This window comes from Plectropomus leopardus, chromosome 14, assembly GCF_008729295.1.
Source record: "Plectropomus leopardus isolate mb chromosome 14, YSFRI_Pleo_2.0, whole genome shotgun sequence".
NCBI classification, from domain to species: domain Eukaryota; kingdom Metazoa; phylum Chordata; class Actinopteri; order Perciformes; family Serranidae; genus Plectropomus; species Plectropomus leopardus.
This window is the reverse complement of record NC_056476.1, coordinates 24,575,360-24,602,118: the sequence shown is the minus strand read 5'-3', so window position 1 is coordinate 24,602,118 and position 26,759 is coordinate 24,575,360. Positions and strand designations below refer to the sequence as shown.

The 26,759-nt window shown below is 40.3% G+C and overlaps 1 protein-coding gene across 2 annotated transcripts in view; it reads left to right on the top strand.

Moving 5' to 3' along the window:
* Window positions 1–22,074: 22,074 nt before the first annotated feature.
* Window positions 22,075–26,759, top strand: part of daam2 (dishevelled associated activator of morphogenesis 2) — a 118,392-nt gene continuing 113,707 nt past the window's right edge. For both annotated transcript variants that reach the window (XM_042500163.1, XM_042500160.1), the window contains exon 1: window positions 22,075–22,219. The gene's annotated coding sequence lies outside the window, so the exon portion shown is untranslated. The remainder of the gene's footprint in view (window positions 22,220–26,759) is intronic.

Genomic DNA, 26,759 nt, shown 5'->3' with positions numbered 1-26,759 from the left:
GGTTAGCTGGCTTGCTAACGCTGTGCTTTCGTGCTCTCTGTAGTTTGTTGGTTGCCAGGTGACGGTGGTCCCCGCCTCCACTGACAAAGATCGTCTATTTTAAGGATGGTTCACCAGAGTGAAATAACCTTTCAATCTAGCCTCTTTCTCCCTTTCCCAAACACCTGAATATATGCGTCAGAGCCAGATCAGAGATGTACAGGGAGGAATGTGTGTAGGAGGGCGCATGTGATTAACCCAGAGAGACCCACAGGATCATTGGACATCATGGCCAACATTAATGTCTCTCAGGGGATGTAGCAGGCAGAGGCCTCGAAGCTAGAGTCACTGGTATTTTATGGCACTAAATGAAATACAAAAATCTTACAGTATTCTCTAAATGTCAAAAGTTTTTGAAACCAAATCACAGCATGTAATTTTCTATGTTCTTCCTCGAGGTCTTGGTGGCTTAATGTGGTACTTTGGAAGGATTTTTGACCACATTTATCAATTTTCAAGCTTAAATTTAGCACTAAATCTATCAAACAACTGACAGCCTAAAGATTGCTGCAACAACTTACATAATTGGGTATAGGAATGCCAGTCTATACTTACATCATAATGCTGAAATCCCTAAAACACCCTAAACTTTAATAGTTTGAATAATACTTAATACTTAACCAAAACAAGATGTTTATTCTATATTTATGACAAGAAAAACCTAACACAGGGCTAAACTGCATCTCAAATTAATATTATGGTTTCCTGCTGTTCAGATGATATATACAACTTCTATGTGGCAAATACTATTGACCTGCAGTCCTCCCAAAAAGATCTGCCCTGCCCCAGGACAAAAATGGTGGGACTCAGAGGGTTAATAATTTTGTTAGTTGTATTACAATCAAATCAAACAGAGATTCATAGCAGCTCTATTTTCTGCTGCTGTTTGCTATTCTCTTCTAAGCAGGTGGTTTGTGTATTCAAGACAAAAGGTCACTGTGGGTTCAGTGACTCATTCTGTGGTTATATTTACAGAAGCGTATTAAGAACTTGGCACTCCCCACACATTAGGCTGAGAGCAGTTACTCTTGATATGAATAGGTGTAGAAAAAACTGAAAAACTGACCGACTGGCTGTTTACTGTCTACGTAGTTATTGTAAATGTTGCAAAAACAACAAAAACAAACCTGCAAACCATAGAATTTAACCATCATTTCTTTGATTCATCACAAGTCACAAAAAAATTAAAATGAAAGATCCAAGACACCAGGGTGTGTTAAATAAGAAATGAGACAGAATGCAGCATGCAGCACTCACACACACATATAAACACATCATATTGCACCTGTTGATGCATAGTTTTATAGGCACATTTTATTGTTGTGGGTCAACTTGACTTTGCCACTTTGATTTTTATCAATTCATATTACCTGGACAGCCTGAGGCTTACAAACAACACTGGCAGAGGTTATATAAAAGTACATGGATCTACTGGGAAAAAGCACAACATGCTCCGTCTCATAAAAACTCATAAGGAACAGTAATTCTCTTATCAGCTGATTTACACAGAAACATATGTCTTGTATTTAGGAGGCAGTGGGGGAATGGCTTTGACCCTGTCTCCAATTTCTGTTTCTGGTATTTCACCTGAACCCTGTATGTCTCCCAAATATAGCCTAGCAGGAGGCCTACTCTCGTGCTGCACACTAGGCAGCGTACCAGGAAGGCTGCATGGTTTCATGGTGGCATTCTGAAGAATGTATCATGTTTGTTCCAGTGCATTCCTCCGTGCCATACAAAAACTACTTCTTGTGTGGTTCCTTGTTTTCAAGAGTTGTGTGTGTGTGTGTGTGTGTGTGTGTGTGTGTGTGTTGTGCATGATTATACCATACACACTGATGCTTTTAGCGGGTAGTTTGGTTTAAATGTGTAGATAATCATACACCAAGTTTGCTATTAAGAATGTGTGGCATTATACAAGAGTGCAGTTGCCTCTGTTACTGTCAGACTGCCGTGTTTGTGTGTGTGTGTGTGTTTTGCATGTGCGTGTGTGTGCATGTGTGTGTGTCTGTTACAAGGAAGAATTGAAGATTACAAAGCTTGTCAACATCTATCTGTAAAATGTAGGTCAGAATCAAAACTACCCAAGCTAAAAACAAGAGTGAATTCACAGAGCTGCAACCACATACACAAACGCATTCATGTGGTCATGTATTTACAAAACACAACGTCACAAACACTTGTCACGAGTCCAGTATTTCCTTCCTACGACAACAAGTTCATGAGTTTTGAGAGGGGATGTGGCAAAATGGTTTGTGTGTATATAAATGTTTGTAGATTTGTGTATCTTTTGTCATTTTAATTAAATCAGTTTAGAAGTTGTACACCTTTTTGTGATATTAAAGATCAGTGATTCTCAACTTGTTTAACCCTTTAACAGGCATTGTAACTGCAAAGTTGACTTTTTTTTTTGTGATCAAATTATTAAAAACTTGGCAAAACTCAAAATTTCATTTTGTATCGATGTTTTAATACGATGCATTTAGGTATTTTGATTATACGGTAATTCTATTCAATTCCATTTTCCTTTGTTAAATGAACTCTTTGGTTTTTACCATAAATTTTAAACTATTTTGATTTTGTTACTAGATTCATTATTGTTTGTATTCATCTTTATTTGTTTTTTACATACTTATTTTGTTTCTGTGTTTATTTTTATTAAGTTACTTTTATTTTCAGATTGCTTTTACACTGACAAATTTTATACAGATTTTTAAAATAAAGTCATTTCGATTTGCATCTATTTATTTTTGTTCATTTCTTTTCAGCAGTTAGCCAGCTGTCCTTTGGCTCATGAATATTCTTTCCACAAAATCTTGTGCAAGTCTCCCCCTTTTAGTGAATTGGTATGATGACAAACACACACCTTCACACACATTTGACCTTAATGCCAAGGGGTAAAACCTGTGGGAGGGGAATTTTTTTGTGGACAGGCTGACCAACAGAGCGAGCTGTAAATGTGCTGGCCCACACTAATAAATTCTCAATCTCCTTTTAAAAACAACTTCTCCAAATAAAAAAAACATAAATACTCCAAATGAAATCTTTGTTTCCTGTGTGTCCTATAGTGCCTACTTGTCGTTCCCAAAGTAAATCCTTTTTATTACTTATAAAAATTTGGTAAAAATTCCATGCATAACTTATCAGGACAACGTAAACAGTTTGTCCACTCACACAGAGATGAGCATTCATGAGAGGACCATGTGAGGATAACCAATGGCAACTGGACAGGATGTGTTTCACATGGGTTCCAAATCATCTAACATGCAGACTTGCATTCCTTCAGGTTACACTGTGTGTATGTTTGGGATATTTTGTGTTATGCAATGGGGCAGGAGCTCAGTGCAGCCTTTCAGAGGATTGCTGCTGACATATTGGTGTTCACGTGTAGCAGCACTCCCAAACACTTGGTTTAAGCAGCACGCATGGCTGAACAAAAGCTGTTTTAGTGGAACTCTGCAGCAGTAAGACAACTTCAAACACTTTTACACGGCTTCCAGGTAATGTAGCACACCCGCTGGCAGCCATATTGGAGGTCCACAGCCTGTGGGCAACTCGGTATGAACAAACTGACAAAACTGTTGTGACGGGCTCCAGTTCAGTTTTGTTGCAAACCATGTTGATACACATCTGATTTGCACACCAGCTATTACCAGCTGCGTGTTAAGACAAATGTGCTGTAGGTCGTTTTGCTAAATTAGCCCAGAGAATAGAACTGCTGCAGAAAAAGCAGTTTGATCGCATTACCTGACTTTTCAAGCTGCAACTGGCAGCACCTTGTAACCAAGAAAGAGCAAAGGTAAAAAAGTTTTCCATGCCACATAATCTGAAAGAGGTCAAATGTGCCATTCAGTTCCATTGAATTGGTTATTACATCTATTCAACAATGATATCTGTCTGTTTATTTTTTATTTTGCATATTAATGTAGGTACTTTTACTGCATATCATCAATAATGTGTAAGCTTGACATAGAAAGTCTTTCAGAAAATATTGCAGTCACTATATGATCAATCATTTAATTTTCAAATGAAATTATACAAAGTACAACCCCAGTTAAATATGACCCCATCAGCTCCTTCAACTTGTGCACTGTAATTTAGTCCTTTTATTTGTCTTTGGAAGCTAGTTTATAAATCTCTGTGGCCACTTCTGTGTGGCTTGATGTTATAGCAATGGTTCACATCAGGTATGGGACCGGGCCTTATATTTCCACAGCAGGAAAAGGACAGCACCCCACATTCCCACAGCAGGAATGGGACAGCTCCTCACATTCCCAGCATCACACCAGTCCTTATTCACTGTAAAGTGCCTCCTCTCCTTCCATTGGCAAAGTCCTCTGCTCTATTGGATCCTCATATAGGGAAAGAGCCTCCTGATTCAGTGGCGCTGTCTAGGGTTTAGCCCAGTTTCAAGTAAATCAAAGGATATTACAGTTCCAGATCATCTAATCATACATGAGCAATAGAACAAAGACAGCGTACAACCTGTACTTAACCCGTAACTGTTGAGAGTCCTCTAATGTGGATGTTGGTCGGAGTAGTGTAGCAGAACTGTGCGCTCAACTCTAGCACATCTCAACAAAACAAAAAGAAGAAAACACCCTATGGCACTATTTGGCTTCGCAGTAATACTACAAATCTGGCTGTTACACCTGGTGAGCTGATGTCCTCATCCTGCTGAGTGACTCTCAGTCCCACACCACCACCATCCAAAGCCAACCCCAAAAAGAACCACTTACAAAATAGACATAAGATCCTAAATTTAGCACAAATTTAGCAGAGCTGGCAGAGAGGCAACTGGAAGCGTTAGCGCCTATGTCATATGTTGACAAGAGAATCCAGCCCATTATCTTGACCAGCTCCACAGTATAAACCGCATGCGTCCCACTGGGACCAAACAGAGTATTTCTTGAACTTGTTGACTCTGGAGCTGGTGACAGTATGCCATCTGGAATACTGCGCAGTGATGTTAGTAAAAGAACCCTATGTTAACATTACCTTTCACATATATGTAGATTATATCACATGATATGAGCATACAAAATGCTGCCTTTTAAAAAAGTGCTCCCAAGGTCCAAGAAGCAAGCAGCCACGTCCACTTTCTACAAAACAATTACACTGTGTAGTTAAATCTGTTTCCTTGACAGAGAAGTGCACACAGTAAACATCAACCAAGGGCTGGACTGGGCTTGTTAGGGAGCTGTGAACTTTTTTTTAATATCCTGTTTTGGTCCATGTGTTGTCTTTAGCTGGAGCTGACATAGCTGTGGTTTCACCCCAGAGGAGGCAACCAACTGTAGTGCATGAGGCCGAGGCACGGAAAAGGACTTTAAATCTGCATGCAAGACATTTTTACCCTCAACAAATAAGTGGCTAACACTCTCTTTTTGTCTGAAACAGTTCAAAGTTTTGCATGCATGCAAACCTCACTGGATTCTTTCCTTTTGGCAAAGCAAAGGAATTAAAAGCAATTTCCCATCTTGTTGTTAATGAGTCCCCATAATTCTGACTCTTTCTTTCTCTTTCATCTTCTTTATTTCCTGTATTGGGTTCACAGGAAGATCAGGTGACAATAAAAAGTAATTGCCACATTGAAATTGTCACTGTGCATGATGATTACACATACTGACATGTGCACACATGCTTGCACACACACACACACACTCACACACACAAATACATGCTTCATCGACTCTGAAAGGAGTGAGGTACAGACTGTTGATACTGATAAAGGTTGAGGCTACTTGCTTCAACCAAATACATTTCTAAACTTGTAGAACCTTAAAGGCAATAACAAGTAATGCTCCAACAGCAAAGACATAAACCTGTTTTTTCAGTCATCTCTGCCAGCATTTGATACCTTTGTCTCTTAGCATTGGCCTGGCAGTTTATCAAAAGGTGTGCTCAGAGTCAGAGGATTTCAGCCCGGCTGGGAGTGTGTGCAGTGCTCTCCTGACAGACTTACTGGTTTAGTTTGTGGTTGTGATTTTGTTTGCATGTTTGCAAGATGACCTGGTACCCACTTCAGAGCATGTGCAAGGGGATGGAACATGTTGCAGTGTGCCAAAGTGTACTTGTGTCACGCAGTGAAGATCTGGAAATGACACAAACAGAAAAGAAGGCAGAGGAAGGAACATTAGTTTTTTCTGTACAGATGTCACATATGCCGCCATCACATTAGCCCACCCAATCACCTTTGAACTACATTTAACACATTTTTCCATCTCATCTTCCTCGTTACAAAATCGAGCCCAACTGGATAAATGCACTGAGGTAGATCAGTGCATTAAGGTAACAGTTCACATTAGAATCAGAAATACATATTTTTCCTCTTACCTGTTTTGCTGTTTATCAATGTAGACTGTTCTGGTGGGAGTTTGCAAAATGTTTTTCTTCTTTTTACACCCACCAACTGCATCACAGCACAGACAGAAGTATGTGTCTATTCATGGACGAGAAACAAAAATTCTCAGCCCAACTCATCAAATACTGCCATTGTGATAGTGGATCCAAATGTCAAAATATGATGCACTAGGTAACCTCCTGCATCAGTTTTGAACGTTCAGGGACAGCATGTCAATTTCTGAGTTTGTTTGACCCATCCACCCTTCCTCCTAACTATCCTTACTTACATATTTATCAGAACTTACTTGTTCTTTATACCTTGGTTGTTGCCCACTGTGTCAGAAACAGCCAGTGCTTTGTGCGCATCATACCGCCACAGAGTGCTCATGACAGTGCGATGGCATCCTCTCTGCATGGGCTGTAACATTAGCTAGCAGTAGATGTAGCCCTCTGCTTGGTGATACTGTTGGTGAGTGTAATTCAGTAGGAAGTTCCTACATGAAAGGGCTCACAATAAGGTCTATGGATTATCTTGAGTAACTGGGTCATGCTTTCTGGAAAGAGGCAATGCTACAGATTTCTTAAAATGTATTTTTTTGTGCTTTGAGCACCACAAGCCGTGTGTCATCTAGCTCCACCAATTCAAGAGAATGCAGTCATCTCTACCACCGATATTTTGAACATTCAACAACTCACACCAAAACAATCTTGACTGATAAACAGCACTAAAAGCAAGAGGAAAAGCATTTACCTTTGATTTTAGGGTGAACTGTCCCTTTAAAAGTACTTGCTACTACTTGCTTACAGCACCAACAGTAGCCTGCCAACTAAGCCCAAACTGTACACCAGCAGTGCCTGCAAGTATCTGTGTTTTTCTGCATCTCTGTGTGCAATCATGTACAGTATATGAATGCATGGGTATAAACTGTAAATGTGAACAAAAAAGCCATTCTGTCGAGCTGTAAACACTGCACCCTCCACAGCTCCTGGCTAATCAATCCCTTAAGAAAGCATCTTGGCATTGCTTTCAAACAGAATGGTTTGGATTTGGCCAGGCCATTATTACAGAGTAGGGGAAGATGATGCTTCAGTTAAGTAGCTGCTTCTCTGCGGCTTAGCGGTTGAGGTTAGATAGATTCCATAGCATGATATGTTGCTCTGTGACTGTGCGTGTTTGCGTATGTGTGTGTGTGTCGTCCCAGTTCTGTCTGAGGGTGGCCACAGAGGCTTAGCGGTAGAATGCCAAGATGCTCTGCTAACCAAGGAGACGATTAGAGACAAGCTTCTGCTGCTATGGTACCTTGCTTATACAGTAAGCCACTGAGTGTCATCATCATATAGGAAATATGCATACACATATGCTTACAATGATAAATGGAAAATCATGTTTTGAACACTGGCAACCATGTTTAGCAAAAAAAAAAAAAAAAAAACAACAATGGTACCATCAAAAACATGTCACCCCACCTTTGGTCATTTTGAGTTTTTAAATATCTCTACTGCATGGGAGATGGCTGCAGTACCATCTGCATGCACCACATTTACACAGCTAAATTGAGTCAGCCTGGGAAAGGTTAATTTTTAACACCAGTGCATTTGCAAAGTGACTGAGTGCTCGAGTCAGATGAGGAATGACGGTAAGAGAGTTATTTTCAGAGTGAATAACTGTTGTGGTAGCAGCGGTGAAAGGAGGTCAGCCCATGTACTGACCTATTCATGTAAGTTGGCGTGTAGGGTGTACGTATCCTATTTTTGGCACGTCACCACCGGTCTTAAAATCGTACAAACATAGAGCAAGCTATAACTTTTAAAGCACCAGTGCCCACACTTACCTATACCTTATCAATACATAAAAAGTCTATTATGACTGCAAGTGCATGGAGAGTTTTCAAAACACATCAAACTGTAATTTGGTGATGATCCCGTTCAGTTTTTTCAAAATAAAATTTCTGTTTTAACTTTAATTGTTTACATGCACAGCAAAGGAGTAGTGATGTAAATTATGTAGCTAAAACTGAAAAAAAAAAAATCTCTTTTCGGGTAGCTGAGAGAGCATAACAAGTTCTCATGTCATATTAAATTACAACATTGTAATTCTAAAATAAATAAGAAGAGACTGAGAGATTATTACTTTTTAAAGGGTAACTTTGGTATTATTCGACCTTGACCCTATGTTTTTTGTATCTTAGTGACTAATGAAAAAAAAAAATTGAAATTAGCCCAGTATTAAGTGAGAAGGCTGCAAGGCTTTTCCATTATGACAAATGGAATATTCCTAGTTAGGTTGCAATGTCGATACAAGAAGTGTAAGTAGGCCATAGGTAGGCTTGACAATTCAGATGGTGCAGAGTGTGAGCTTTGAATCATTTTCAGTCGTCGCAGCGTTTACAGTAGCATTCCCAAGCTGACATTGTAAGCTGATCATTGGAGACAGTTTCAAACATAAATGCCCAAATTTACACAACTACAACTGACACAAAGTTGTAAGCTGATCGTCCAAGACTCAGTGTCAGCTGTAGTTGTGTAAAGTTTTGCATTTATGTTTGAAACTGTCAATCCAGTGCTACATCGTGCATCCATAGTTTCAAGCTGTTTGATATCTGCTAGCTGGGTGGGTGTGTTCTCGCAACTCCTGTCACAGGCAGTGGGCGTGCGCTTCTGGTGGCGACGCGTCCAGGAGGAGATACCAAATTTGACAGTTGTGTTTACAAACTCCCAAGGAACAATGTTGCTGACTATACCTATAAATCAATTAAATTAAATTAAGGTATCCTCCCACAATAATAATAACAATGCTGAATATTTGTTTGGTAAATGTAAAGATTTTCATTGCCTACTGTGTCTGAAAACAAGTCTGATGAGACTTGTGAGACTGAGCTAAAACAGTAATGTTGAGATGGCTGCAAAATGAAAACAATGAGCTGAGAGATGCCAAAATGGACTGAGGAGCTGAGGGGAACTACAGAGTTGATGATTATTGTTTGCTGGCTTATCACCACAAGGGATTCCCCTTGTGACACAATCATATCTTTCATCGTAACACAAAATATTGATTATTGGAGCTTTTCTGACAAAATGTCTTCCAGACTAAACCGCACATCTTATTTACAGTGCAATATTTTCATTATCCCTTTCGGTATAAGTACATTGTAAATATATATTTTAATCTAATTTCAGTTATGGCCAAAAGCAGCACTAACCAGTGCTGAGTGTCTATCTCAGGCAGTCACCAGCAGCGGAGTCCATGCTATTTAAGTCTGGGGTTTCAGCAGCTCTCCTGCCTTCCCCTCCAGGGCACAGTTTTCTGGTCAGTCTCTGTGTCCAAGGGAATTCTTTAGGGCTTTGGTTATGTGTTATTCTCTGAGGCTTCTGCCCTCTGTTATGCTAGCTAGGCCCAGGCATATCAGACTTCAGTCTGCATTCCTGAAATACTGTATATGAATTTCCAACAGTCAAAGACCAGCAATATTGTGGGATGGATTTGGGGATGAGCAAGAAGTCATGGACAGGGTGACATTTAGCTTTTTTTTGTGATCCGTCAGCATGTTTGTTTTTCTGTCAGTGAGAAGAACAGTCAAGTGAATATGAAAAGGAGAAGTATATGCTTTTGGATGATTTGTTTAGGAATGTTTTCAGTGCTTTGTTTGCTACACTCAAAATGAGTTCTGTTTCACTTCAGGCAGAATATCATGCGCTCTTTCCATGAGGCAATCTGAGTGTAAAATACAACCCAGAGTAGAAAGAGAAAGCCTGATTTTATACGGGACAGCGTTCCATAAGATGAAAAAGCCTTTGCCAAGCACTTGTTTATTATTGTGGCTACTGAGTGAAAGATGAAATAAAAAAGTGAATGCAAAAAGAAATGGTTGAACTTAAAGAAGCATTTCACTGCTGGAAAGGTCTTCATAAAATGGCATTTGTTCTTGCTCAAGAGGTAGAAAACCTACAACTACCACAATGCACTGCGCCTCACCAGACCAATAAACTGAATCATAGTGATGTCATACAACAATGACTTCCAGGTAGACTGGCAATGGATTTCAATTGCGGAGATATGTGAAATCAGCAAACTTGTTTATTTTTGTTGTTATTTTCAGCTGTAATTGTAAGATATATTGTTAAACACGGTGGTCCGACTTAATGTTTCTGCTGTCATTTTTTATGTTGCTATAATAAATATAAATAAATATTAGTTTAAATGTATGTTTTTTTTCCACTGCTAAGCCTTGCACACTGACTGATTGAGGCAGCAGCAGATCAGCAACTCCTGTGTTTCTGCAAAGTAAAATTACTATTTTTGTCAATGGAATCTGGTGGCTTTTAGATAATGGTTTCATTTCCCAGTCGGAAAAGGTTGTGTGACAGTAAGTTAAATCGGCAAAAATCTTATAAATATAACATATGCGTGAACTGATATTAAATTCCTTTAGGTGACTAAAAACTAACCTGTGGAGGCAACATTTGCCGCAGCATTTCATTTGACATACCTGACATGGGGGGGGGGGGGGTGTTTTGGTAGTTATTAAAAAGTCATTGTTAACTAACATTGGGATTTGTCTGTAAACACTCATGCTGGTGGGTGGTGTAATGCAAGTTGGTCCTCCAAAAACAATATGGTAATCAGTTAGTGACAAACGATCTTGTATTACAGTGAGCCTCAATGGTGTGCTAAAATACAGTTAGCCTAAATGGTTCACTAAAATATGTTTCTATAAACATGGAAAAAGTCAACACAGCAACAGAATTTGGGTTCATATTTGATAAGTGCTGCTCAGTTTTACCCTTCAATCCAATCTTTTTCAAACCCCGTTTTTCACAATACAGGAAACAGTATGGCATCCTCTTATTTTTACAAACTCTTGTATTAAAGACAAACAGTACACTAAAATATGTTTCTGAATACAGTCTAAGTGATAAATAGACAATACAGCACTGCCGAGTTTTAACATTTGATCTGAATTTGGTGCGAATTTGAGAGAGAGACAGAGAGAGAGTGAGAGATGGTGGGGCTTCTCTCTCGATCCACTTCTATATTATTTGTTAATTTCTGGCCATTGTTACAACGGCATACAAAATGGGGAATCTGTAGTTCGAACAACAGCTACAAGAAAATAAGTTTACCATTGTTAATTTACATATACTACCCACTTTAATGTGACACAAAGCTGGTTGAAAATTGTCAAATATCCTCATGAAGAAACATTTTTTGGCAGTTTTTCGATGTCACAATATTATCAAAATTCACAGTCCATTTTAAAACAGCATTTCATTCAGTATATTTGCTTTGACTAACTCAGCCTATTCCTTGCTCTTGAGGATTATCTCGACTCATATTTTCTGCTGTCATAAAAACTCATCAAAGCACTTCCAAAATTGCTGCACGCATGTCATGTGATCCATTTGTCTGGAAAATTTGATGCATACCTTTTCCTTTTAAAGCAACTCTCATGCTTGACATTTTTAGCAAAGGGGGGGGGGGGGGTTAGGCCATTGTTGCATAATGGACATTATGTCAAGAGTTTTCATTGATTGCAGCCCAACAAATCTCTCTTGACTCTTACTTTAGACCATTGGAATTCATCTTGAGCCATCTGTTTAAATAACCGCCAAACATTTTTTTTGAGTCATTATTTTCTCCTTCCTCAACCCCTCAGATGTTTGTGTACATTTTTCTGAAAATAGAAAAGATGTTTGGGAATGTATTCTCATGGAGAAGGAATGGACGCACACATCACTTCAGATATTTGTCCTAAAGTTTTTCACACACTTCATACAGTACATGCTTGTCAAGAGACTCTGCCTCCTGTCCGTTTCTTCCATGCGCTCCATCTCTCCATCATCTCAGCTGCATGTGGTCAGGATTTTGGCCAGTGGGCTGGGACATGACTGGGCGGTCCTGCTGGCCTGGAAGTGCTTGGCTTTGGGGAAAGTGGGTGGATTAGGCCGTCCCTCCATGGATCTGAAAGGCCTGGAGCTCTGAACGCAGAGCTAACCGCTAACTGCACAGTATAAATAGAACAAACTTGGGTTTGAGAGAGCCCACATCTTCACTTCTCAACTGTCGAGCACATAGAAGAGGCAGGAGCATGAAGGAGAGAAAGCGGGAAAATGAATGTGCGTATAATGAAAACAAAAGTAATGTTATTGAGAAGTGGAATTTCCTTGTGAACTTTTGTCGGTAGCAGGAGAAGAAGGATAGGGAGTAGAGGAATGAAGAGAAAATAAATGGATATGAAATGAGAGACAGGGTTAAAAGAGCACGAGAGGAATATTTGCTGCTGGAATGACAAACTAAAAGAACTGTAATGTGTTGGGAATATTGGCAGAATACTACAGCAAATCCATTTTCTCCATCTTTTTTGAGCGGTGACTTGCCTGACTTTTGGTCCAAACCCACTTCCCAACACCAGCCAAGTCCAGGTGATGGTTCAGCAAGCACACACACAGTGTTATGTAAGAATTGCGGGAATGCTTTCTGGCTAACTGTAACAGGCCGAGTGGGAATTTGACGTGAGAGCCCCTGCAGGTTTGCCCAATTCCTGCTGCCGTGGAGGATTCTAGCAACCAAATTCCTCTCCTCCGCAGTGTGGTAGAGTTACAATGAAATACCTTGCGGTGCTGAACCCTACTGCCTTTGAAGTACTATTCAGGACTGTGCGTCGGTCTACTGTTGTTGCATGCCATTCCTCATACAATGAGCTGTGTTATGTCACGGTTACCCCTGGCCAACCCCGTGATGTGTCACACCAGAGGAGGCCAATCCAAGCTCACATCAACTCAGCCAAGAGATCTCTGCTGCTGAAAAAGTGCAGGAAAGTCAGATTGGATGCATGGCGAAAACCACAAAGTGGTCTTGAATGCTTTACCATGCAGATCATGTGTTTCGATAAAAAATATCATTGCTATGCACTATTGACCACCTGGTTACATAATGCTACAAACGCAAACTGTGTGACTCCAGCAGACAAAATCTTTCATTGTATCATTTACCGTCTGTGGCACCAATAGGAACAGAGACAGTTCATTGAGGATGTAACCATGGCAACAATGGGTTTGTGTATTGATTAGCAGCAATGTGTCACTTTCAATTAGGCCACAGTGAGGAGATTAGAGCCTGAGTGTGAGGATGCTGATTTACTTTGTGCTGTTTTTTGCCCCAACCCAGAGGGCAATGCAAATTCCATTTCTTCTAGCTGTTGATAAAAAAATCAATATTTCTGCCATCATCAGTGTCCATGTAATGGCTTTGCAATGATATTGCTTTTGAACTCTCCCACACACGAGTGCATACACACACATAGACCATAAAAAGATAATAGCTCTGCTGCTCCACATCCGAGGCGAAGGAAAACAAACGTAGGGAGACTTTGATGACAGCCAGGAAATGAAAGGGAGCATATCACACGAGGCAGAAACAGAACAGAGAGGCATCTTATTGATTCTCAGAATTTGTACTATAGTCATTACAATAGATATATGGAAAGAGGAGAACAGTGGGGGGGGAGGGGGGTTCAAGATTGAGGGAAAACACATACAGATGACTATTCATCCTACCAGAGCCAATGAACATTAATGTGTAAAGATTTCAGCCACTGCTCCTTATAACTCTGTTCCAAGGGGCAAAGGGGTACTCAAAACAAGGGGTAGGGATAAAGATTAGAGATGGTATTGGGCCTTTATGTGTGTGTGTGTTGTGTATGTGTGTGTCTATTAAGAGAGTAGACGAAAAGCAGCAGAGCATGCAGTTTAACGGACAATGGAGGGCCTCTGTGTTGTGTTAGACAACACAACCAGGTCAGCTGTTCAGAGCATGCCAGGTGAAGAGAAACAGGAAGCCTGCTGTATGACAGTGGCTATTTAGTGTGTAAAATTGTAGCCATGTGTCTCATATGAAGGATCACAAAAACTCTGCTCCCAAATGCAAATGAAAGCCAGATTATTGTGTCTTTGATACTCCAGCTGCCATGTATGTTTAGTCTGTCGGTATGTGTTATGTACCCCTGATGCAACTCAGAATCAGTTTATTTTGTAAGACTATTCTGTTTGTTATGCATGTTTGAACCATTTAAATACAGACTGTGTATACTTAACATACTGCGCAGTTCCCCAAACATATCATTGCATTCATTAAGGAAGGACTGATTTGAGGAACATTCCATGGTGGCTCTGACCCACCCACATACAGTATATAAACATGTGAAACCACTGCCTGCCACACAACCATTTGTCATTGTGGCCAAACATTTAATTTTGAGAGATTTATAATACATATCAATCAAGCCATGTGACATATATGTGTTGACTAGTCTCCATGTTGATGGTACATAGGTTGTTTTGCTTTATGCATCCACACACCACCATTTCAGCTGGACATAAGTGTTGTTTTGTGTGTCCAGCTCAAATGGAGTGGAACCACACCCACACAAACCAGTCCTAGTCAGGTTTTAGAGAACATCCATTGCTAATGAGTCCTTACATAATGCACTAAAAAGAAACCTCTTCATTGGAATCAAAGCAAAACTAGGTTTTCTGATAACAAAACATGTGAGGGTGTCCTGTGGAATTTTGTTGTATACAGTCTAAAGTTAAATTTTTATTCAAGTGTGTCCTCAGGACCAACTCAAGAAAATACTGCTCCACAATGTTTCGAGAGGTCAAAACTCCCAGCCCGTTGTCATTTCGAAGTGGTCAAACACTGCTGCTTTTGCAGCACTTCCAGCGTAGGAACCCAGTGCCAAAAGCCACTTTTGATATTCAAATTATACACTACTGACTGTTGTTAGCTGAGAACGCGGCCCAATGGCACCTGCTAGGGTAGCATGAAACAAGGATGGTCAACGTCAGTTGAGAATGTGGCCAGACAGACTTGTCACATCCGCATGACAGGCCACTCGATGGCGTCAGGTTGAAACCCTGCTGGAAATTATGTAATATAAGGAGCATGTAGGTCCCTGTAGGGTGGGCACTTCCTGTCTGAATGTGATGGGGTTTTTTCTACACTTTACTATGTGCCTCCTTCCCCTAATCTTAACCATTCATGCCATCTTGTGCTTTTGTAACCATTCCCAGAATTGGTTGCCATGTGCTTTTGTTGCCCAAATATAACCATGTGCAGCATAATCCCACCATGTGGGACCATCATCAGTCATTCAACTTATTTGTTACATAAAATCATCAAATATGATTTTTAGTAAAAGTAGTTTTCAGTTCCACAGGTTGGAATAGCAGTACTAGTAACATTATACATGAAAAAACAATACTTGCATCATGTTTTCCCAACATATCCTCAAAAAATGTGTGATATCTAGTGAATTGGTGCACCTACTGGTTAAGTTGAATTTAGGACAAGAATAGGTTAGGTTTAGGAAAGTTAAGTTACATAGGTTAGGTTTAGGAAAAGAAACATGGCGAGGCTTCAAGTTGCATACTTAACCTAATGTGGAAGCATTACTTGAAATAACTCCAAATTCGCAAGGTTTCATATGGGACAGGAACATGCTTCTCCTGGGGAAAGTCCTGTGTTTGTTTGAACCAACCGATGACCCAGCTTGCTTGCTCACACGGACTTTTGTGCTTTACACTACTTCCTTCTTCTCTCCCATCAGTGCAATTGTTTCATAATCCCAGTTTTACATTTATGTGGGTAATATACAACTTCTGATGCATTACTTTTCATAGGAATACATTTAAACAGCAGATGAGAACAGCCTACAGCCTACAATGTTTTTCTTTGTTTAAGGTTTAACAGGAGACCTTCCTACTGTCAGCTGCTTATCTTGATGAACAAACCTCTAATATTGACAGTATTGAAAGAAACAGCCATCAATTAACATTTTTTCTATGCTGATTGTATGCAAATAAAGCTAACATTTGGCCTAACTAGGATGAAAACTTTACAACGCACACCTAGAAGCTACCCAGCACAGCCCCACTCTGAACTGTTGGCCAACAAGCAGCTCCACAGGAGCATTTTGGGGTTAAGTGCCCCAGCTTAAGGGCTCAGTGGTGGTGATGAGGGAGGGCCAGAGCTGCTCTCTCACCACTTCCCTCGCCTGTGTGTGCCCTAAAGGCCATGATAAGCAGTGCTCTGAAGCTTGGCTGAAGTCTTTGCGGATTGCTCTGCGCCTGCTCTACACAAGGTCTTGTCCCTGTTTGTTTGGTAAATTTGTGGGTTTTAGTAACATGGTTGGAATTTACTCTCTCTAATTATACTTGCATGGTGGGTATTTCATTGAAGTTAGTTTGCAGACTAGATGTATTGAAATGGTACTGTTGATAAATAAAATAATGGAAGTAAAGGCTTTAATGTGGTGGGGGAGACTTGTGACCTCAGTATGTCTTGTATCTTGGCTACGGCCCTGGCCAAAAGACATAGTTTAAGATGTCACCATGTAAAATAAAGGCTTATAAAACACTTTGTCTGGACTGAATTGGATTCTGCCTTTTGTTTTTCAAAACAAAACAAGCTGTGTCTGCTTTTAATTGTAGCATGGTCTGATAAGCATTCAGAAATGACTCATTCCAGAATACTTATTTTAGCAAAATAAAGTTGTGACTGGCTTTTATTTTTGTTGGACAGAACACCAACATATGGCATTTTAACACATTTCATCCTTCATTCCAGGGTGATCTACTCCACATGTATATCTTCATGCTTTTATTCTTTTAGATAAATCATGAGGTGAAACCTTTATACAAAGTGACATGAACACTACTGTGAATAAATATTGCCAGGAATATAATTAAATGTAAACTTGTCTTTTGGAATGTATGAAGTCATTTTCCTCATAGCGATGCCTTTTTATTTTCCATCATCACTCACATGCTGAATGGACACACTTAGCGGAGTCATTTTCACCGCTCACTCTTAAAGTTTCAGTCATTTATTCAGCTGGCTGAGGCAATTTGGGATAAGTGTCCCTTGTCAAGGGCACCGAGTCACTTCATCCAAGGAGGCAGACCTGACAAGAAATCCTGCAATTTTGAGATCCACCACATTATGCCATTGCATGAAAGTGTTATAAAACTTGTGTGCCATCACAACAACATTTATTTTTACTTTGATCCAGATAAATATCAAGTTCAGAACAGTGTGCAATATTTGCTTCACAGCCTGGTAAGAGTTGAGTTTCTTACCTTAGTTACCTGGTAACTAAGGCAGCTGGTTCTGAAAACTTGTCGTTTTCTTTTATTTGATTTATTTTTATCGTACAATATTCTATCTAGTACATCTTCATATAACATGTATTTTGCTTTGTCCTTTAAACCTTTTCACAAATGCTGAGACCTTCAACCATAGCTTGTAACAACTGGGAGTTTGACCTGAATATATGTAGCCTGCTTAAATCATGATGGGAATGCATATTCTGAGAAAGGTCCCTCACTATCGAAGGGGACCCCAGACATTCAGCACTTACTTGAGTTAAGTTGAGGGACTTCGTAGTTACAGATCTAAAAAAGAATACGATGCTGAAAATGAAAACAGCAGAGGCTGACTTTAAGTACCCAGTATGGGTCAAACTGAAAAAAATACTGGATCTTACGTTCCCCAACTCATACACAACTCTTTTATGTACTGAAGTACTTACTTTTAAAAATACTTAAAGGGATATTTTGCCGATTTTCAACCAGGTCTGTGTCAGCGCAGTATGGGGAGTGTGTGTAGATGAACTGTGTTGCTCACTTTGAGCAAAAATCCACAAGATAAAACGTTGATTTCATTGGTCTCATCAATCTCATCGATCCGGAGCCTCATGCCATCATTTGAATTTGGCTAATGATTTTGGCCCTGGTCCTTACTGACAGAAATTCACAAATCTCGTAATTTCTTCAATTAAACATTTTAGGTGCCATCTTTGTGTAAATGACCCTTTGTACTTGGCAAAGTTTGCTCGATGTCCGATCCAACTGATGTGGACTTGTGCTCTACAGCTCCTCCAGGTAATGTTGCAATAATTTCAGGTTTGCAGTGCATGTATGAAGGAGCTTTTGTCTTTTAAATGTAGCAGAGTAAAAGTCATATGTTTAAAACAATAATAACACTTAAGTACAGTTTTTAAGTATGTGCACTGTCTAACCCTGCCCATAATGGTACTCAATAGCATCTTTCATTAGACCATCTATGCTTATGCCACGCCCAAGTTTGAGACACAGATTTTCTTCTAACAATGTCTCTATGACCAATGTGAGACAACCCTGATGACATCACTATGACATCATAATGGTTTACTACTCGGACACAGACTTTGGAAAACTGCCTGTAGAGTCACTGAAGACGTTATAAAACGTCCTTGCATATACACTGATATTCATTCGTTGCCCTTTGAGGTTTTTCTCGTTCTTTATCCACTTTATGCATAATGTGTACATATCCGCAAGTTTCACTGTACACAAAAACCTATGTGTATGTGTGTGTTAAATGGACACATGTGAATCCACTTAGAGCAATTTCTGTTCTACCAGACACCCCTGAGATCCCGAGGTGTTGACTGGACCTTTTCACATCTGCAGCCCTGACAAATCAAGACTAGCTACGAACAACCTGGCTGCCGTCTGATAGACGCTCAGAGAATCCTCCTGTAACTACATCTGTTAGTCTTGGCTTTCTGACCTGAGCAGAGATATTAAAGCTGTACAGTTTCAAACTATTTAAAAGGGTTGAGGTGTGCTTGATTTGTCTGCCTTGACACTACCAGAAGTCTGAGTATAGTGAGGCTTTCCCCTGGCAGGTCCTTATGTCCAACAGTCCTGATGTTTTCCAAACTTTTAAAGAATTCAAAATTTACTTCAGTGGTGATTTTGCTTCTGCCCATTCACCACTAGTCTCTCTGAGGTCAGTGGAGTAACTCCGAGCATTGGTCAGAAAATCCTTCTCACTGGGCTCAGTAGAAAAATACTTCATTTGTGGTAGAGTCACTAAAGACACTGTTCACTGTGACATGCAGAGTATAACATCATGTGTCATATATTTGTTCTCCAAACAATAGAGTAGTTAAGATGAGTCTAAACTGATTCCTGGCACCATATAAAGTAGACTAAGGGCATAAAGTGTGTGTATGTGTGTGTCTGTGTGTGTCCACATGTCGCCAAGTGTAATTCACCGACTGCGTTTTGGGGGTCAGGCTAAAAGGCTCAGGTTAAAGTTACTGACAGAGTGTCATTATCTGACATGAATCTAACCCCCCTATGATATACTATCCGCTCTGGATTATAGATTTGACCTCCGCTTGGTTTTGCCAAATTGAAGAGATTAATCGAGGCCTCTTGCCTGGTTTTCTCCCAGGGGCTGAATCACAAGCTTCCACTGGATAATGTCATCCCAGCTTTGACAGGCGAAGCCGCCAAGCTTCTTTCAGCCTCCGAAACTTTAGTCAAAGAGTAAATGCATACACACCATCTGACAAAGTTGACACTTACAGTAGCTGATGCAATTATGTCTGAGCAGAGAGTGGAAGAAGTCACTGATAAATGCTGAACTCATAAGCTGTCTTTACATATGTAAACCCTTGAAACCTGAGCAAATTGGCTTGATTTCTTTCAAGAACATGGAAAGGGAGCGACGAGCAACTCAACAAAAAAATGGCCCAAAAGAATTAAAAAAGAAATTCGTAAAGAGTTGGAAAAAAAATACCTCGAACTAAAAAAAAAGTAAAAACAAACAAAAAACAAAACAAGAAAATGACCTCAAAAAAGTGCTGATTTTTTTTTTAATGTAACATCCTTTTAATAAAGTATAATTCATTCTGGGCATTTTTGATTGTGTTTTACTTTTTTATCAGATTCAATGATCAGCTAATTTTCTGATTTCTGATTATCTTCCTCCTTCCTTCAGTTTTTGGTACATTTCTCATCAAGATGCCCATCAGTTTTTTTGCTATGTGTTTTAAACAAATGAAGAAAAATTCTCAAATTTCAGACATTTAAGGGCTATTAAACAGCATCCGTATGCAGTACAAGAAAAGAGGGAGAATGTAATGTGTTTCTTAACACTGAAAAAGTACATGACGACTTTGTATGACTTCTGTATGACAGTGTTAGGTGGTGCTTTAAGTTTTGGAAACTATCCTGCACCAAAAGTGTGAAGGTATTTCAGGAATCCCAAACAATGCAGGTAGCAGCTATGCTTCTATTCTAATTTTGACACCATACAGCCACAGGTTTGCTGTCAAATAAACATCTAAATTGCTTACTTGCAACCAAGAGCGTAGGTTTCATTTGAACATTCAAGATGACGCATATAAAAAGGGGGGTTTGGGGGTTCTCTGATGGAAAATTTTCAACCACTTAATTTCCTGCACACTGGTGATTTCAACCAACTGTTGCCCTTTTTGCATCAATTTATGGAGTGAATGCCTTTAATTTCATCAAAATAAAAGCCTTCTGCTGCTTTCATGTTTTTATTGGTGGGGATAAATGCACATATTCTAAATTTTGAGGGGGGCATGGCCCCTGCATCCACCTTGAAAGCTGCACACATACTGGCAACCCTTTCAGCTGCTATTTAAATGACATGAAAAGCAAATGAAATATCATTGCTCTCTGCCCCTGAAGATATAAAATGGAATTGTCTTGCACACCAAAACATCACAGTGGGGTGTGTTTCACTCTTAAATTTGTGTTGATGTCCATGTATGAGCCCAGGTCAAAGTGGATGCCCAGAATTTGCAATTAATGAAGGATTACAGGCTGTGAGGAGATCAAAACAAAACCAGTCATACTGTTTCTTCATATTTCAGAGGATTAAATGCTTAGCAGCTGGGGGGGTAAGGCCTTTACTTTCTGTTTGGGAAACTTTATTGGACCTTATTTCTCTGGCTAAAATGAGATCTGTGGTAAATTTGAACTTGTTTCTAAGTAACACCGAGTTGTTTGTAGTCACACTTATTTAGATTTACATATTACTGTATATAGTAATATATAAATGTCTTAGGCTGTGGTAACATTTGTGGTAATTATTTCACATGCAGATTAAATGCTAAAGCCTATAGTCAAAAATGCATTGCACTTCTGTAGCTGTTTTCCAGGGAGCATATAATGCACAACAGGACTGTAGCCATGGAGTCAACATGTTGCTATTTATCAAGCAAGCAAGTAATACTATAGGGCATAGTGGCCTATACGTTTATCCAATAAATGAAAGCAACACAAATTATGCATTCAGTGCAAGATTACCATTTACATTTTGCAGTGTTTGCAAAAAACGGTGTTTCACAGAGAGAGGGTGCAGGTATATTCAGACAGTTTAAAAATATTGTGTTTTTTTAGCATAATATGGGGCATGGTTGCCTGTTGTAGCATTTTTTTTTTTTTTACTTTTCCATTTTCATCAATCACATTGTGTGTGTGTGTGGGGGGTGGTCCTCCTCCTTCCATATATATTATATTTACTGCCCTAATATAACCTACTGTACTGCATGAACAACATGCAGTTGTGTTCTTGCTTATTTATTGATGGCAACACGTGGAACATGGAAGATTATTAGTAATTAATGAAATAACATAAGCCTGGACGTGTTTCAGTGTTGGTGTTCGCTTTCATCTTTAACATACACACACGTGCACACGCAGAGAGACAGACAGGCTGACAGACAGACAGCCAGAGTGCGGTAGCTTTAAGAGGGGAGGCGTGGTGCTGCTGTTTTGACCGACTTGTCGGGTCCCTTCACTCTCCACTATCATTCAGCTGAATGAACAGCCTCGTACAGTCAGCTCGGGGCATCGGCTCTCTATTTATTCAGCCCAGCGCGACACTCGATTCGGCCGTGTTTGTGTGCTGACAGCGACAAGGGATTATTATAACCGAGCAGCCACTGTTTCTCCGCACCAAAACTGGAAGGTAAGTTTACAATTTCCATGCAAATCAGTGTGATCGAGCGGTACCTTGTGATGGTGCTAAACCCGGTTCTCCCTCCAAGCTACGGTGGAGGCAAATGCGGCCATCGGCTGTAAAATGACACTTTTGAAGTGTAGATAGATGGGCATGATGAGGCATTTTCAAAATTACATTTAAGCACCGCTCCTATGCTTGAAGATGAAAATGTGCTTGCTGTTTTCCTGCTCATCATGACATTTACGATCCTACACCTGATGTGAAGCCTGTCAGTCCTCAGGATGTATTGATATTAAAGGGAAACATGATTAATGGGTTAATATCACCTGCTTCCTGTCAAATATGTCACGTTCTTGGCCACCATTGCATGCATGTTGGTTAATTTATATGCAGACGTGCGCGTGACAGTCCTCCCACATCGATTTGTGTTTTTCGTAGATCTGACTTTTGATGACATTATTCTCATCCTCGCTTTTTAATACAGATATGTATTGTAATGATGGGCTGCCTTAGGCTTCACGTGATGCGCAATGCATTTGACCTCGATATTAGGCGGCTGTGTGCGTTCACTGGGCCACACGGACATTTAATTCCCGTGACAATCCAAAGAGGGCGCTGCGTCACCTCAGCTGCTCTGTCATCACAGGCACTGCCTCAGTCAGACTGCAAAAAATGTCTATTCATAACAAGGCATGCTGTAGTGTTGAGTCTTACTATGAAGTTTTTAATCAAATGAAGTGAAAGATTTTTCTGTCTGAATGAGATTCTTCCCACTTTTGGCATTTTCATTTTTTTTTTTTTTTTTTATCTGTTTCTCACCAAAATATTAATAAATGAACACCAGACATTAAAATCCTTAAATCAGAATTAAGAATTTGAACTATATGACTTATTTGAGAGATATCGTCTTGTTTGCAGTAAAATCTGACTTTCAGATTCAGTATCAGAATAAATTGTGATGACTCTTTTTGCAGTAGGCTGCGATTCCCTCTTGTAAATGTTCAACTTTTCAAGTTTCCATCCATGCGGACATCAGCATGTCAAAATATTTCTCTCTGTAACAGAAAACAGGTGTCCTCTCATAATTTTCCAAAATGAATCCAGGACAATCCGATGCTGAGGGTCCTTGTTCCTTGCAACATTTTCTGCATAGTTGTTTTGTTCCAAATAAAAACATTTCGTAATCAGGAAAATGAGCGGAAATGCTTGCACACTCGGGGGCATTCATACCTCTTAAAGTCTACACTCTTAACCAGTTTTATAGGATGGGAAGGCATCGTGAGCTGTTTAATCCAACTGAACATCTGGCAGTGATGCAGCATTGGCTCCTCGTGGTCAGTTGTTGAGGCTTTACAAGCACAGCACCACGCTAAGCGCAAAATCATCCCCTCCTCCTCCTCACCCACACAGCTTTGCCTAAGGAGTACTTAGCATCTGCTACATTCCTCCTACTGGATCAAGACTGTGCTGATCGGGAGCGTCGAGCAAGCCGCGGTGATCGATGACTGTTTTTGGCCACAGTTCAGAGAAATAAAAAATACAAATGGGTGAAAGGATTGGAGTGGATTATGACATAGAAATCACATTTTAATCACGCTAACCCATTGGGAGTAAGTGGCTTGCAGGATTTGTCCATGTAAGGCTGCTGAAGGAATTCTCAACAATGTGTCATGCACATACTTTACAGGCATCAATAGGCTGCCCACTGAACCCTTCAGACTTCTTGTTAATGGACATCAGCACTGGATGGATTTAGTAAAAAGCTCTGCACTATAGCTGGCTGTATATCTCTAAGCAGAGCAGCAATCCACTGAGCTTTTAATACGCTTTAAGCTTTTTCACAGGTTCAGCTTCAAGCGTGCACAATCATACATATCAAACATTTGCCTATTTTGTCAAGCCTTTGTCAAGTCAAGACTCGAGCAGCTGTTGCAGCAATTTGGCGGGGGTATTTTTAGGTCCACTGTTTTGATTACTGCGCATAATACTTGTCCAGCTACCTGTGTGTTTTCAGAAGGGAGGGGAGGGGAAGAAAAATAGGTCTGACATCCAAGAGCAACAAGGCCACTGGGCTGAGGTGTTCTGCCTCTGGCTCTGACTGAGGATAGAGCTTTTAGTTGTGTTTGTTGCTGTGGCGGAAGGATGACTGGAAGCTCAGCTTGGCTGCATGCGTGGCACCAGGTATTGGGGTGGGCACACATGGCTGTGGTGTGTGCCCAGTGGAAGTTCTTCCGCCGTGGGCAAGAAAGGCCAACAGGGGAAAGACAAGGCCATTGTTCCTCACCAGCCACTGAGGCAAAGGTTGACTCACTTCCATCAGGGCCAGATGTTTTGGTTGGCAATTGCTTTTGCCCGTTGTGGCCGTAAGGTGAGAATCTGGTGTGGCGGGCAGGATGGGGCAGGAGCTGCGGCAAGGCTGAGGCATGTGCTTGGCAACAGGAAGAGCTATGCTGCTGAAATCGTCTGCATCTTTTGTGCGGCCTTCACTCAAAACACACATCTGCAGCCAATTCACTGATTCATTGTATAATTTGTCAGAGGCACTCAAGATTTAGATGTGCATTGTTTGTGGTCCAAATCTGACTTTTAATAAATCAGTGCGCAGTGGATACTGATCATCACATCATCTAGAAAGCTCCAACACCCTCATGTACAGCACTTGCACCCTTACAGTTCATCAACGAGCATTCCAAGTTGATGGCTTTGTCCCAGTCTGGCCTCATAAAACTTGCTCCCGAGAAGTTGCCAGCAGCTGGCTCCTCTTTTTCTTCTTTACTCTTAACTCATCACTAACACACTGAGAGGCCACAGTGCATGTATGAAGGCCTTATACCAGTCTCTGCTCCAGCCCACTCCTCTCTCTGTGCGGTGGATCGGCAGGCAGCATGCCGGCTTACTGTATCTGTGCAGAGTTTCTGGCGCGGAGCGAAGAAGTCTGGGAGTAATTAGCTGTGAGGGTATAATCCTATACCAGACACAGCGTTGTGTCTGTGTGTGATCCCCCCTTCTCCCCCTCCCAATCCTTAGTCACAAGTGGTTATGACCCCCCTTCCAAACACCAACTCTCCTACTTTATTAGCACCTTTATTTATGAGGAAATGTGGAAAAAAGTGAAACTATTTTGGTTTGCAGATTTGTCGGTGCAGCAGGGGGGCAACCATATTTTACAGGATGAATTACACTTACAAACCCTGCACGTACAGTGCCAAATCTCTGAAGAAAATTGCACATCTAATGCCTGCACACTAATGTTTAGTTATTGTGAAAGCACTTAATTGCTTAAAACTAGGGGTCGACCGATATTGGTTTTTCAGGGCCGATACTGATTATTAGTACTCAATGAGACCAGTAACTCATATTTGGAACTGATATGCATTCAAAATAAAAAACGAAAATATTTATGTTGAAATTTAGAATTTGGAATATAACAAATTCCATCGCAAAACTTTGTTTAAATGCCTTCAGCAAATGTTTAATCAAAACTCAGTGTTCAGTTTTCAACATCATACAAAGCAAGTTTCCTTCAACTTTTTTAAAAAAAGTTCACAGAAAATTAGAATTAAAAATTTAACCCTAAGGTTCATTCATTCATTCATTCATTCATTCATTCATTCATTGTCCATAACCGTTTGTCCTCGGAGCCAGTGCCAGCTGTCATCGGGCTGAAGGCGGGGTACACACTGGACAGGTCGCCAGACTATCGCAGGGCCGACACACATAGACAGACAACCTTTCACGCTCACAGTCACACCTAAGGGCAAATTAGTCACCAATATTGGCCCTGAGTGTGTTGACCCCTACTATAAACAATGCAATGCAGAATCTGTAGACAACGGTTCAAGATTTTGGTACCTGAAGCATTCTGGTTTCCGTCTATAGTTCAAGTAGTACTGACCAATTATGTGTGAGTAGGCTTTGGTTTCTGCAGATAAGCAGAAGAGCAAAAGATCATTCCATCTCTTTTGTGGAGAGCAAAAGAGATGGAATGCATCTGCTGAAATGCAATCTTGGAACCTATTGACGATGTAACTTTTTATTGGCTTTTTTCTCACATATCTGCATTTCTATGCAGATATCTGTTTATAGAGATTAGCTGAAATGTTGCCTGGACCTGTCTCAAGTTGCTAATCAAAATATAAACAATAAGCGGTGCACGGAAAAGGAAGTCTTGGCCTGGATAGCTGCTGGCCAACCCGAACTCCCAAGATATTGGCCGTTCCCCCCCAGAGGCTTTGTCGTCACATGAACAGCTGATGGGTTCTGAGATTGGAATGAACCTAGATCATAAACCTGATTTATAAGTTGTATTTTAGTACATCTAATTGCTTTGGTTGATTAGAAAATCATAGAAATGTTTACATTTTGGACACTAGATTGTTTTATTGGGGGATGCTTGATTAAATACAGATATGGACATGTTTGGTTGAGTTTGAAATATCTCGTAGATTATGAAATATGCTTTGGTTTTCCTTTTGCCCTAAAGCAAAAGCCTGATCTCATCTTTTGTAGACCAGGTCCATGCCACAGGGGCTCAGTGTGCAGGACT